The sequence below is a fragment of the Triticum urartu genome, chromosome 1A (assembly GCF_056163025.1).
Source record: "Triticum urartu cultivar PI428250 chromosome 1A, HENAU_Tu73, whole genome shotgun sequence".
Taxonomy (NCBI): Eukaryota; Viridiplantae; Streptophyta; class Magnoliopsida; order Poales; family Poaceae; genus Triticum; species Triticum urartu.
In genome coordinates this window covers 81281273-81297429 of record NC_141873.1, presented here as the reverse complement: position 1 = coordinate 81297429, position 16157 = coordinate 81281273, and the positions used below count along the sequence as shown (strand labels likewise).

The 16157-nt window shown below is 43.7% G+C and overlaps 1 pseudogene; it reads left to right on the top strand.

Moving 5' to 3' along the window:
* Positions 1–6747: 6747 nt before the first annotated feature.
* Positions 6748–15381, top strand: LOC147990134 (uncharacterized; annotated as a pseudogene).
* The last annotated feature ends 776 nt before the right edge of the window (positions 15382–16157 follow it).

Here is a 16157-nt window from a genome sequence, read left to right as displayed (position 1 = left end):
CAAGAGGGATATAATAAAAATCTTCATATAAAGTGCATTGAGTACTATGAGAAGTTTGATTCCTTATGATTGTTTTGAGATATGAGGATGGTGATATTAGAGTCATGCTAGTGAGTAATCATGGATTGTAGAAATACTTGTGTTAAAGTTTGTGATTCCCGTAGCATGCACGTATGGTGAACTGTTATGTGATGAAGCCGGAGCATGATTTATTTATTGATTATCTTCCTTATGAGTGGCGGTCAGGACGAGCGATGGTCTTTTCCTACCAATCTATCCCCCTAGGAGCATGCGCAAAGTACTTCATTTCGATAACTAATAGATTTTTGCAATAAGTATGTGAGTTCTTTATGACTAATGTTGAGTCCATGGATTATACACACTCTCACCCTTCCACCATTGCTAGCATCTCTAGTGCCGCGCAACCTTCACCGGTACCATACACCCACCATATATCTTCCTCAAAACAGCCACCATACCTACCTATTATGGCATTTCCATAGCCATTCTGAGATATATTGCGATGCAACTTTCCACCGTTCTATTTATTATGACACGCTCCATCATTGTCATTTTGCTTTGCATGATCATGTAGTTAATATCGTATTTGTGGCAAAGCCACCGTTCATAATTCTTTCATACGTGTCACTCTTGATCATTGCACATGCCGGTACACCACCGGAGGCATTCATATAGAGTAATATTTTCTTCTAAGTATCGAGTTGTAAGTAAATAAAAGTATGATGATCTTCATTATTACAGCCTTGTCCCATGTTAGGAAGGATGATGGAGACTATGATTCCCCCACAAGTCGGGATGAGACTCCGGACGAAAAAAAGACGCCAAAAAAGGAGACTTCTTCTAGTCTATGATTCCCCCACAAGTCCAGGCTTGTCCTTTGCTACAAAAGGGATTGGGAGAACTTGATGCACCTTAGTTACTCTTTTTACTTGTTACCCATTACAAATTATCTTATCACACAACTATCTGTTACCGATAATTTCAGTGCTTGCAGAGAATACCTTGCTGAAAACCGCTTGTCATTTCCTTCTGCTCCTCGTTGGGTTCGACACTCTTACTTATCGAAACAACTACGATATATCCCCTATACTTGTGGGTCATTAATAAACTAGCGGGGACGGGGTTGGCGGCACATGGCTTGGTGAATCTTGATGTGTTCCGGGTGCTAGCCTTGCCCCTCTATTTATATGTTGAGCCCTAGGGTCATTACTTGGGGAGAGGGCCTCCCCAAAGTCGTTTTGGAACGCAAAGAAGAGTCCTTCTCGGACTCTGGGGCCAAACACCACGGTTCCTGGCATTTACGTAAATGCCACGGACTACGGCATCTAGCCCAGGGGGTAGACGCCAGGAACCTTGGCATCTAGCCTCTGCCCTCCGAAAAAACCCTTTTGTGTACTGTCTTAAGGCCTCGTGGGCCTTACCCCTTGACCCAACCATATCATCCTATATATCAATATTTACCTCCGGACCATGCCGGAGCTCCTTGTCATGTCTATGGTCTCATCTGGGACTCCAAACAATATTCGGTCACCAACATGCATAACTCATATGATACTATCGTCAACGAACGTTAAGCGTGCAGACCCTATGGGTTTGAGAATGATGTAGACATGACCGAGACGCTTCTACAATCAATAACCAATAGTGGGATCTAGATGCCCATATTGGTTCCTACATATTCTACAAAGATCTTTATCGGTCGAACCTTTATGACAACATACGTAGTTCCCTTTGTCCGTCGATATGTTACTTGCCTGAGATTAGATCGTCGTTATCTCCATACCTAGTTCAATCTCGTTACTGACAAGTCTCTTTACTCATTCCATAATAATCATCCTGTAACTAACTCCTTAGTCGCTTTGCTTGCAAGCTTCTTATGATGTTGTATTACCGAGAGGGCCCAGAGATACCTCTCCGTCATACAGAGTGACAAATCCCAATCTCGATTCACGCCAACTCAACAGACACTTTCGGAGATACCTGTAGAGCACCTTTATGATCACCCAGTTACGTTGTGAAGTTTGATAGCACACAAGGTATTCCTACGGTATCTAGGAGTTGCATGATCTCATGATCGAAGGAATATGCATTTGACATTAAGAAAACAGTAGCAAAAACTGAACGATCATATGCTATGCTAACGGATGGGTCTTGTCCATCACATCATTCTCCTAATGATGTGATCCCGTTATCAAGCGATAACACATGTCTATGGTTAAGAAACCTTAACCATATTTTGATCAACGAGCTAGTCTAGTAGCGGCTCACTAGGGACACGATGTTGTCTATATATTCACACATGTATCTGAGTTTCTGATCAATACAATCCTAGCATGGATAATAAACGTTTATCATGAACAAGGAAATATGATAATAACCAATTTATTATTACCTCTAGGGCATATTTCCAAGAGCTATTAGGTTAATATAGGCTCTGTTGAAAATATGTGACGACTATAGTTTTTTGGGGAGAGCGAGCTAGGTTGATTAACCTATAGTTACCTAGTAGTTATTAGGTCCAAGAAAAATACTTACACGCTTTTAGATCATTTCAAACAAAGTTGACGGTCGATCATCTACTTTTCAAGGGCATCTATGCTCAATCTAGCTACAAGGGCACACATTTCGTAGATGATACTCCCTCCAACCTAATATAGGTGACATATCTTTTACTCCTTCCGTAAAGAAATAAGAGTGTTTATATTACTACTTTAGTGATCTAAATGCTCTTATATTTCTTTACACAAGGAGTAACTTTTTTGTACCACATTAGGTGGTGCTAGTCGTATAGATGATAGAACGTTTTTCTTGATGTGCGTCACTTGCACTATGAAAAAGTTTTGTTTGAAAAAATGTTACGAAGCATAATCCTTAGAGTATGTGATATTTCAGAGAACGTGATTAACCCATGTTTGAGAGAAATCTTCATGTGTACCATGTCTAAATTGTTCCATAAAAATGTGATAAATCTTAGTCACTGCATCAATTAATGCACTTATTAAATTATTTAACATCCATATAAAATAGTGATCCGGCACTAAGATAGAAATAACAGGACATGCTTCCTAAAACATGATAGAAATAGTACAAGGACATCACTCATGTGACCCAAACCTGGTGTATAAGTTGAAAGTGATTGTCTTCAACTAGTTGCACCCTGTATCCACAAAATCCTGCAGATCCACATGCTACATTGAGCGCTAGGTAGTGATCAAGCATGTAGCTAGAATAATTGCTTATAACATGATTTTTTTTCTTTTATTAAGTACATCACTATTATAGTGCCATATGGACTAACATATTGCACACACGTATTACATTCTGATTTTGCAAGAAAAATTATTTTTCCAAACTTCAAGGCCAATTTAGGACCATATTAGAGATACTAGAAGGCAACATATAGAAGGTTCAAAGAGACATACATCACTTAGCCCACAAGTTGAGCAAAAGGACACAGGAAGAATATATGTTGGATTGATTCATTAAGCTAAAGAAACTATTAGGTCCAATAATACTGGCTCTATTCGAACAATAGATGTTGGATTGATTCATTCTGCTAAAGAAACAACATTGCTTTCTTCCTTTCCAATTATTTTTTAATAAAGTTACCCATTGTTGTTAGTACGACCACTTTACATAGGCAACACAAAATGATTTTAATTTTTCATTTCCAAAGTAATGAACATATTTTCCCATACCGATACCCTATGTCGGCCAACCTTGAATATTTCGTTTGTACAAAGCACATGTATGATGTGCGCAGACTCCATTAAACCATATTATTATACCGAATTTGGTTGACATGAGCTAGCTATCCTGATAAGTTATTACAAGGCCAGAAATATATGGTCGGTCACTAGTGATGGGATCAGCCATAATTCGCGTGTATTCCACTGATGATGTGTGCAATTTAAATGCATGTTTTTCTTTTTCTTAACATTTTTGCACTTTAGTAGTACTAGAAGGGTTTGGCGCGCTTTGCTGCACCGTTGCTGTTGTTGGATTTTAAAAAACACTTTGTTTCAAAATATAAGATGATTTTTTAAATTCAAACCTTGTAAGTTTGACCAAATCTATAGAGAGATATATAAAAATCCATAATATCAAATTGGTATTTTTAAATTCATCATGAAATGAATTTTCATACTTTTTTATTTAATATTGTAGATATCAATATTTTTTCTCTAAACTTGGTCAAAGTTAAAGAAATTTGACTTTCTAGAAAACTAATGCCCCTTATATTTTTAACGATGGAATATTCAGTTTGGCGGGTGGGGAGATGATAGAGTGTGTTTTATTTTTGTTTCCAACGCGGTTATTTGGTGGGCCTTTCGTGGTGTGATTCTTTGTTATCCGCTAACCACGCTATATTTATATGGGAAAATTTCTATTTCGTTATTCACATGTACTACTATATTGGTGCTACAATATCATATGGTGGCGTTTCCTTTTTTCATGTGGTGAGAGGGTGCACGGGATTGGTATGTTTTTATAGGCCGACGACCGCTGATTGATTTCAAAAATCGCTGGCCCGGTCAAAATCGTAAACCAAATCCAAAATTGAATAGCTCAATTGAATGAAATGCTTCAAAATTAGGGAACACGATGAATTAAAAGAATTGAATGGGAGAGCTTGAGAAAGTGTTGACCCGGTCAAAATCGATCGACTCTATTCTAAATTGAATACCTTAACTAATTGCGAGGCTTTAAAAATTAGGAAGAATAGTGCATAGTATAAAGGAATTGAATGAGAGAGCTTTGAGAAATTGTTGACCTGGTCAAAATCGGGTGACCCAATTATAATTGGAGACCTCAATTGAATGTGGATTCTTTAAAACTAGGGAGCTTAGTTTTATAAAGGATTATTATATTTGCTCAGGTGATGCTACCCTATTGCTCTCAGTGTGTCAGAGTTCAAAAGTGGAGAGCTTTTTTATCATTTAGTGGAGAAAACCTTAGTTTCTTGTGATATTTATGAAGATTTCGAGTCATTAAGACCTTTCTTATGAGGAGAGGAGACCACTAGAAAACCACACCTCGTTGGAGCTTCATGAGCTCAAGACGGCTGGTTGTATGAACGCATCCGCTCGTATCAGCAGCCATATCTCACGAATCACTAGTAGCAAAAGGGCCTAATGTTCAGCTCATTAGTCCCAGTTTATAATTGAACTGACACTAAGGTGACCATTAGTGTCAGTTTCAACGGCTAGGCGGGCGGCGCTCATTAGTCTCGGTTCGTGGCGAACCTTTAGTACCGGTTCGTGCCACAAACCGGGACTAAAGAGAGGTTGCTGCCCCACCAACACCTTTAGTCCCGGTTCGTGGCATGAACCGGGACTAGAGATGCACCTTTAGTCCCGGTTCATATAATCAACCGGGACTAAAGGTCATCCTATATAAACCCTTCGTCGAGCCCGAGCTCTCTGTTCTTCCCCTTTCCTCTCCTCTATTTTCTTCCTATTCCTCTCGAGCTCACACTTCAATTTTGCCAAAATTTGTGAATATTCGAAGGCACCCCATCCATCCAAGTGATCACAAAGGTTAGCAACTTTTTCCTTTCATCTCTCATTGCTAGATTAGCTCTTGCAATGCTCTATAAGTATAGCGATTTGTGGGTTTTATTTTGGGAGGAATTATATGTGGTAGTATTTGATTTATATGCAATTTGATGTCAAAATAACTCTTAGGTTGCATATGTAGGTGTGGTTTACTTAGTGTCTTCCCGTCTCCGTCCTAACCACCGTCCTGTCGCCGGCACCACCTTGTGGTGAGCCTCTTGTTCTTATCTTTTTTATATAAAAAAATCATGTTTGTGTGATTTAGATATATAGTTACTTGTATAATTATCTTACCGTATGTTGTTTGTTATACATAGTGCCATGGTTTTGATATACGTCCCCGTCAGCCCTCGTCCGGTTTATGATTCAGATGTGGTATATTCTCTTTTAAAACTATTTGTTGCATTTCGTGTTTATGACAAATTATGCCCATCAAGTTTACATAGATATTTTTATCTAGGAGGTATGTGAACCGGAAATTCCAACCGACCCTATTGTCGAGAGGTTAAATTTAGTTGGAAAAGAAAATGAGTATTTGAAAGAAAAATTGGAAAGAATTGAGGGGGAGAAGATGGAATTGGAGTTGCATGTTGCCGATGTCGTCGATGATCACAAGATCAAGATGGAGAAAATGCGGTTGAGGATTAGAAATATTAGAAAATATGTCATCAATAGTGAGGCTTGGTATCATTATGTTGTTGGATCAATTGTTACCTTAGTTGCAATCTTGATCGCATTTGTTGTTGCATTTAAATGCTTTAGCTAGAGAGTTATTTGTATGTTGTTTTATGAGAATAAGTGTTGTATGAACTTTATGTATGAACTAGTATTAATTTGGTCTATTCGGTGCTGTGTAATGAAGATGAGCCGGCAATGGATGTACGATGACCGATGCTCTCCCTAGTTTGTTAAAGGTGTGCATACTTTTCTGCTTGCGGCTGAGGCAAACAAGTGGGCGGATGGTTTTTATGTCTTGTCCACGTGCTAGTTGTAAGAATGAACACAATTACTCTAACTCAAGAACCATTCACTGGCACCTGTTTGAGTCCAGTTTCATGCCCCACTATAATGTTTCGACCAAGCACAGAGAAAGAGGGGTTATGATGGAAAAAAAATGAAGAAGAATAGCTATCCTGGCCATGGGTTCCCTGAATACGATGGTACAACGATGGGGGAAGAAGCTGAGCCGGCAATTCGGGAAGAAGCTGACAAAGAGGCATCAGATGAGCCCACTGATGATCTGGGTCGGGCCATTGCCGATGCAAAGAGAAACTGCGCAAGTGAGAAGGAGAGACTGAAGTTGCAGCGCATGTTAGAGGATCACAAGAAATTGTTGTGCCCGAATTGCGAAGCTGGCAGGAAAAAGCTAGGCACCACACTAGAATTGCTGCAATGGAAGGCAGAGAATGGTGTGTCTGACAAGGGATTTGCAAAGTTGTTGATAATGTTAAAGATGATGCTTTCAAAGGACAACGAATGGCCCGAGAGTACGTACAAAGAAAAGAAGGTTGTCTGCCCTCTAGGATTAGAGGTGCAGAAGATACATGCATGCCCTAATGACTGCATCCTCTACCGCGGTGAGTACGAGGATTTAAACACGTGCCTGGTATGTGGTGCATTGCGCTATAAGATCAGACGCGATGACCGTGGTGATGTCGAGGGCGAGCGCCCCAGGAAGAAGATTCCTGCCAAGGTGATGTGGTATGCTCCTATAGTACCATGATTGAAATGTTTGTTCCAAAACAAAGAGCATGCCAAGTTGATGCGATGGCACAAAGAAGATCGTAAGAAAGACAGGAAGTTGAGGGTACCCGCTGACGGGTCACAGTGGAGAAAAATCGAGAGGAAGTGGGGGGGGGACTTTGCAGGTGACACAAGGAACGTATGGTTTGGTCTAAGCACAGATGGCATTAATCCTTTTGGAGAGCAAAGCATCAATCATAGCACCTGGCGTGTGACTCTATGTATGTATAACCTTCCTCCTTGGTTGTGCATGAAGCAGAAGTTCATTATGATGCCAGTGCTCATCCAAGGCCCTAAGTAACCCGACAACGACATTGTTGTGTACCTAAGGCCATTAGTTGAAGAACTTTTATAGCCGTGGAATGAAAAAAGGTGTACGTGCATGGGATGAGCTCGATCAGGAACAATTTGACCTACATGCGTTGCTGTTTGTGACCATCAATGATTGGTCTGCTCTCAGTAACCTTTCAGGACAGAAAAACAAGGGATACCACACATGCACGCACTGTTTGGATGATACCGACAATATATATTTGGATAATTGTAAGAAGAATGTGTCTTCCGAGCAGGCATCCCATAAGAAAAAAAGGCAAGCATTTCAAAGGTGAGGCAGATCACCGGACGAAGCCTCGCCACCGTACTGGTGATGATGTACATGATATGGTCAAGGATTTGAAGGTAATCTTTGGAAAGGATCCTGGCGGACAATCTGTTCCAAATTGGCGATCGATCGAGCCCGCCCGCACACACACACACACACATTTTTCTTAATTATTTTCTTTTTTCTATTTTCTATTATTTAGTTTTTATAATTTTAGTTATAGAAATGTTATTTGAACTAGATATATATAAATCTTAGATGTTTAAGGCCAAAGTTTTAGCTAGATGAATTAGAATATTAATGTCAAATGTTAGATGAATTAGATATATTAATGTCAAATGTTAGATGAATTAGATAGAAATGTTAGATTAATGTCAAATGTTAGATGAATTAGATAGAAATGTTAGATGAATTAGTTTTTTATACTTTTAGTTATAGATGAATTAGATATATTAATGTTAGATGAATTAGTTTTTTATACTTTCTCAAATGTTATATGAATTAGCTAGATATATTAATGTTAGATGATGAATTAGCTAGCTAGATATCATATGTAAAAGTTTGAATTTTGACATATGCAACATTGGATCATATATCAAAGTTTGATCATATGTCAAAGTATGAATTTTGACATATGCAACAATATTTGATCATATGTCAAAGTTTGACTTTTGACATAGATTTATCAAGAATGCCCCCATTATGGATGTGCACAAGTTGATCCAATTTTTTTTTGATCTCATATATATATATATATATATATTCTTCTATATGTCATGTTGTCTGTCAAAGTATTGAAGAAATCCATGGCTTCATCATTAGCCGGAAGTAACAGGCGTATGATGCTATGAAGCTCTTCAAAGTTGTTTTGGAACAGAGTTCCGGATAGAATAATTCGCCTTTTGGTACGAATTTCAGCAAAGGCTTTCCAAATAGCGATATTCAGAAGACTTTGCTGAACTTTGTACCAAAAAGCTAATTATCCTATTCGGGACTCCGTTCCAAAACAATTTTGGAGAGCTTCGTACCATTATGCGCTCGTTACTTTCGGCTAATGATTAAGCCATGGTTTTATTGAATCCTTTGACACTAGACAACATGACATATAGAAGGGTAGACGAGATCAGAAAAAAATGGACCAATTTTCTTCACATCTAGAATGGCGCCATTTTATTAAATCCCTTAAAGGTTAAGAGAATCCATTATGTTACATTTGCATATAGAATTTGTATATAAGAAATCACAATCCAGTCATTTAAAAAATGTTACATTTGCATATAGAATTTGTCATCGACGTCAACGATGCCCGGTCCGCATCCTCGCCGTCGACCCGTTCGCGATGACGTCCTACTTCAGAGGAGCCATGTCTGGGACTGGGCTCCGCCGGGATGGCACTGGGAGGTGGTACTTTCAGGGGGTCCGCTTGGTGAGGGACCTGGCCCCGGGTCCCGTCGTCGACCCAGAGCTCCTTTGGTGGCGTTCGCGTGGGCCACTTCTGGTGTGAAGGAAGCCGGCCCCGCTGGAGGTGGTATGTCGCCGTGTGAGGGAGGAGGACGAGCATGTCCGTCGCTACATGGTGATACGTCTCCAACGTATCTATAATTTTGATTTTTCCATGCTATTATATTATCTGTTTTGGATGTTAATGGGCTTATGTATACACTTTTATATTATTTTTGGGACTAACCTACACCAAGGCCCAGTGCAAATTGCTGTTTTTTTGCCTATTTCAGTGTTTCGCAGAAAAGGAATATCAAATGGAATGAAACCTTCGGGAGAGTTATTTTTGGAACAAACGTGATCCAGAGGACTTGGAGTGGACATCAAGAAATCATGGAGGAGACCACGAGGCAGGGAGGCGCGCCTGCCCCTGGGCGCGCCCCCACCCTCGTGGGCTCCTCGTGGCTCCACCGACCTACTTCTTCCTCCTATATATGTCCACATACCCCGAAAACATCTAGGAGCACCACGAAACCCTATTTCCACCGCCGCAACCTTCTGTACCCAAGAGATCCCATCTTGGGGCCTTTTCCGGAGCTCTGGCGGAGGGGGAATCGATCACGGAGGGCTTCTACATCAACACCATAGCCTCTCCGATGATGTGTGAGTAGTTTACCACAGACCTTCGGGTCCATAGTTATTAGCTAGATGGCTTCTTTTCTTTCTTTGGAGCTCAATACAATGTTCTCCTCGATCTTCTTGGAGATCTATTTGATGTAACTCTTTTTGCGGTGTGTTTGTCGAGATCTGATGAATTGTGGGTTTATGGTCAAGTTTATCTATGAACAATATTTGATTCTTCTCTGAAATCTTTTATGTATAATTGGTTATCTTTGCAAGTCTCTTCGAATTATCAGTTTGGTTTGGCCTACTAGATTGATCTTTCTTGCAATGGGAGAAGTGCTTAGCTTTGGGTTCAATCTTACGGTGTCCTTTCCCAGTGACAGTAGGGGAAGCAAGGCACATATTGTATTGTTGCCATCGAGGATAACAAGATGGGGTTTTCATCAGATTGCATGAGTTTATCCCTCTACATCATGTCATCTTGCTTAAAGCGTTACTCTGTTCTCTGGAACTTAATACTCTCGATGCATGCTGGATAGCGGTCGATGTGTGGAGTAATAGTAGTAGATGCAGGCAAGAGTCGGTCTACTTGTCTCGGACATGATGCCTATATACATGATCATAACTAGATATTCTCATAACTATGCTCAATTCTGTCAATTGCTCAATAGTAATTTGTTCACCCACCATAAAATACTTATGCTCTTGAGAGAAGCCACTAGTGAAACCTATGGCCCCCGGGTCTATCTTTTATCATATAAGTTTCCAATCTATTTTATTTTGCAATCTTTACTTTCAATCTATATCATAAAAATACCAAAAATATTTATCTTATTATTATTATCTCTATCAGATCTCACTCTCGTAAGTGACCGTGAAGGGATTGACAACCCCTTTATCACGTTGGTTGTGAAGTTCTTATTTGTTTGTGTAGGTACGAGGGACTTGCATGTAGTCTCCTACTAGATTGATACGTTGGTTCTCAAAAACAGAGGGAAATACTTACGCTACTTTGCTGCATCACCCTTTTCTCTTCAAGGGAAAACCAACGCAGTGCTCAAGGGGTAGCACATGGCTGTGTTGGACGTTAGGTTCTCCAATACCTGGCAGGTTCTTCGGGGATCTCACCCGAGCTTTGATCCTGTGATGGTTCCTTCTCTTCGGTATCCACCGCCCGTGCCTCAGGAATCACTAGTGAACTAGATTATTCAATAGTATTCGATCTGTATTAGCTAGCTAGTGATGTATTTGATACTATTCGAGATGATTTATTCGATATTATATACATTATTCGATAATATTCGAGACGATGTATTCGAGATTATATTCGATGATGCATATTATGTACTATGATTCAGTTTTTCCTTATTGATTGCATGCATGCATTCTAATTTGAATACTAATTTTTTTTATATTTCTTCTGGATTAGTTAAATGAAAGCTATGGACAATACCGGCAGAGAAGGAGAAGAGGCCCTGTTCAATATCATACGATCACCCCCTAGCCCAGATGAGTTTGAAGAAGATTACGGCTCGCAATATCTGAACCCTACCGGTGAGGGTATGATATTTGATGAAGACGAACCAATAGATGAAGAAAATGTTGATCTTGAAATAACAAACACCGACGAGGTATATTTATATAATCAGGCATATGGTGATCATCACATGTTTTAACTGATTTATATATATATATATATATATATATATTAATGAATCGATCTTTCTTCTTTCAGCCCTTCGGATCGAGCAAATCTTCTACAGGCAGCAGGACAATGCGAGGCTTGGACAAAAAGTTGAAGGATGGCATAAAGTACAACATCGATGCCATCAAACCTAATGGTGAACCAAGCGAGCCTAAGAAGAATGCGAGCAAGTTCGTTCGTCAATGCGGAGTTCTTGTGAAGGACCCAATCCCGATCACCATTCTAGAATGGAAAAAGGCAGCAAAGGAACGTCCAGATCTTACTTTTGTTCACTGATAACCCACAAGTATAGGGGATCGCAATAGTTTTCAAGGGTAGAGTATTCAACCCAAATTTATTGATTCGACACAAGGGGGGCCAAAGAATATTCTCAAGTATTAGCAGCTGAGTTGTTAATTCAACCACACCTGGAAACTTAATATCTGCAGCAGAGTGTTTAGTAGCAAAGTAATATGATAGTAGTGGTAATGGTAGAAAAAGGTAACAGTAGCAAAAGTAATGTTTTTGGTATTTTGTAGTGATTGTAACAATAGCAACGGAAAAGTGAATAAGCGAAGAACAATATATGGAAAGCTCGTAGGCAATGGATCGGTGATAGAGAATTATGCCGGATGTGGTTCATCATGTAACAGTCATAACCTAGGGTGACACAGAACTAGCTCCAATTCATCAATGTAATGTAGGCATGTATTCCGAATATATTCATACATGCTTATGGAAAAGAACTTGCATGACATCTTTTGTCCTACCCTCCCGTGGCAGCGGGGTCCTAATGGAAACTAAGGGATATTAAGGCCTCCTTTTAATAGAGTACCGGACCAAAGCATTAACACATAGTGAATACATGAACTCCTCAAACTACGGTCATCACCGGGAGTGGTCCCGATTATTGCCACTTCGGGGTTGCCGGATCATAACACATAGTAGGTGACTATAGACTTGCAATATAGGATCTAGAACACTCATATATTGATCAAAAACATAATAGGTTCAGATCTGAAATCATGGCACTCAGGCCCTAGTGACAAGCATTAAGCATAGCAAAGTCATAGCAACATCAATCTCATAACATAGTGGATACTAGGGATCAAACCCTAACAAAACTAACTCGATTACATCATAGATCTCATCCAACCCATCACCGTCCAGCAAGCCTATGATGGAATTACTCACACACAGCGGTGAGCATCATGAAATTGGTGATGGAGGAAGGTTGATGATGACGATGGCGACGGATTCCCCTCTCCGGAGCCCCGAACGGACTCCAGATCAGCCCTCCCAAGAGGTTTTAGGGCTTGGCGGCGGCTCCGTATCGTAAAACGCGATGAAACCTTCTTCCCTATTTTTTCTCTCCGAAACCAAATATATAGAGTTGGAGTTGAGGTCGGAGGAGCTTCAGGGGGCCCACGAGGTAGGGGGCGCGCCCCCACCCTCGTAGCTAGGGTGTGGGCCCCCTTGTCTTCATCTTTTACAAGGATTTTTTATTATTTCTAAAAAGACTTTCCAGGAAGTTTCAGGTCATTCCGAGAACTTTTGTTTCTGCACATAAATAACACCATGGCAATTCTGCTGAAAACAGCGTCAGTCCGGGTTAGTTCCATTCAAATCATGCAAGTTAGAGTCCAAAACAAGGGCAACAGTGTTTGGAAAAGTAGATACTGTCAGATTTCGGGTTCTGGCAGACCCTTGAGGTTCGAACACTGGGGTGCGCGCGGAGATCTCTCCCCTACCGATCTACGTCCGATCCTCTCGTGCGAACTTAGATGAAAATGATGAACAACACAGGAGACACGAGGTTTATACTGGTTCGGGCCACCGTTGTGGTGTAATACCCTACTCCAGTGTGTGGTGTGGTGGATTGCCTCTGGGGCTGATGATGAACAGTACAAGGGAAGAACAGCCTCACGAGGGGTGTTCTTGAGCTGATGCGGTGTGTTCTACTTAGTCTCTACTAGGTTTTCTCTCTCTCTGCTAGGGTTCTACCAGATCTCTAGCCGTCCCTCTACTCTGTGGTGGCTAGCTCTATTTATAGAGGTCCTGGGCCTCTCCCCGAATAATTGAGCGGGAAGGGCGCCAACAATTGGCCATTTTGAAGGGGAACATCTAGTACAAGTTATCCTGACCAAAGGTGGTCTTCGGCTGCCAAAAGCACTGGTGATGACGCCGTCTTGGGCTCCATGGTGACCTCCGTCCGGCCGTCTGGCTGGTCTTGGTCTCGTTGCACCGGAATGGTAACCTTTGCCTGATACCTTGGCCTGTGCTTGCCCCCTTTGCACCAAAGGGGAAACAAGGACACTGCGCAGGCCGGCGCCCGCCTGGCGCCCGCCCGGTCTCGATCGTCATGGTTTGCGTCACGGGATCCTTGCGAGGTACCCTTGCATTGATCTCTCCGCCTCCTCGCGAGCCTGCCTGATGAGGCCGCTCTTGAGGAAGCTTCCTGTCGTCCGCCCCGCGAGGCTTGGCCCCTCGCGAGGGTCTTGAGCTTGAGTTGATGAAGATGGGCCGCGCTGGGCCCCCACTTGAGCCACGCCGCAGGCCGCAGGCAAGCAAGTCTGGGGACCCCCATTCCCAGAACGCCAACAGTAGCCCCCAGGCCCAAGGTGCGCGCGGGCTTGGCTTAGCAGAGAAGCGAAGGGGCAAGCACGAAGCACCGCGGGCCCTAACAGCCTACGGCCTTGGGCACCACGTGGCGACTGATTGGACGTGGGCGACTGCGCTTCCCCATGACGCCTCGGTGACCGCACGACTTGATAAGTCCCTGGATGCAGAGAAACCGATCATGATTACCTGCGATCGTGGTGCTCGGCGGTTGGCCTCCTCCGGCTATAAGTACGGGGCCGCACGAGCCCCTTCAGCCCGTCCCTTCTTGCTGCTCCTTTTCTTCTTCTTGGCTACTCGCCGTCTCCATGGCCCCAAAGACATTCTCGGCCGCGGAGAAAGGAAAGGCCCCCCAGGCAGGGCCTGACTTCCCCCCGACCAAGCGCGGTCGAGGCCGCCCTCGCAAGTATACCACGGTCCCCGTGGTGGCCCCCCGCGGCCATGGAGGCAGTTCCCTGCGCGGTGGTGAGCGCCCGGTTGCCGACGGGGGGCACGCCGTGGGTGTGCGCCCCCCTAGGCCGCGCTTTCGCTCTGCGGAGGTGCTGCCGGAGTTCGTCGTGTGGTCGGCAGACCCATCCAACACCAGGCTCCAGCTCCCCCGTTTCTTCGTAGATGAACTGCCGGCCAGCGCTCGGTGCGGCTTCTGGCTCCAGGCAGACGGCTTCTGTAGCAGGGCCTCCTGGGCTTTGCTGGAGGTCTCCGTTTCAGGGAATTGGGCTCTGACACGCGGCTGGCAGACGTTTGCCCGCGCACGCGGCCTGGGCCGGTGGTGCACCCTGTACTTCAAGTTTGATGGTGACGCCACCCTCTACGTGAGGGTGTTCGGGGAAGATGGTCGTCATGCCGGGTGCTGCCCTGAAGACGATGACCGCGGCCGCCTCGCCAGCCCCGGCACTAACCAGGATGAAGATGGCGACTGGCGTACAGGCGGCAGTGTTCGGGGTTCGCCAAGTTTCGGCGACTCTCCCTCAGGCAGCAGCTCCTCCAGCGGTGGTCGCGACCAGCCCCCACGCCGTCGCGCCCGCCTGGGTGAAGGCAGCGGGTCCACCCGCCGCCGCGCCCTGGTGAAGCGAGGGGAGGCGTCCGCCTGAACCCCAGAAGCAATTCGAGCTTTTGCTGTAGGTTGGTGTTGGACAGGTCGTGTCCATTTTGTTTCCTTCCTTTCCTGTGTAAGAAGAAGGTAGTACAGGGCCCCGTGGGGGCGTGTTAGAACTGTTGCTTTCAAGTGTCGCGTTGCTTTTGCCATTTCTGCGCTATGTTTCCGTGCTGCGTGTCCATGTGCGGGAGTCATTTGAGCTTGGTGGAGCTTGACGCGGCCCTCACCCTCGGAGACTGAGGCCTCGCCGTGCGCTTCATGCCCTGCAAGGATTAGTTATAGGGGTAACTTTTGGTCCCAGCAGCGGGGGCGATCAGCCTAGGTCCTGCGCTTGTGTCGCGATGCCCGTGAGGCATGGAGTGGGAGGGGTGCTCCCGCAGAGGACTCAAACAGGAAAGCTCCAGACGATCGAGGCAGAAGACGCTCGCGAGGGCGCCCGCGAACATCCCTCGCGAGACTTGTGCGAGAGAAAACGAGGCGAGCGGAAGAAAAAGGCAGAGAGTCACAAGCCAAGAACGGCAACAACTCCAATAAGACTTCAAACGGGAATAAACACGCCAACTGCAGAAAGCAAATGGGAAAGCCGTGTCCGGCACCTATTCTAGTCTTCGACGTCTTCTCACCAGCGCGGAGCTAAGTGCTACCACTGGGCGTGGGCAGGAGCCCCCGAGGCCCGAGGGCGGCACTCCAGACACTCCAGGGCGTGTACAACCCCACTCATTATTACGTGAGAGTGCCACAGGCGGCAAGCTTCACAGGCATTTGCCTTCT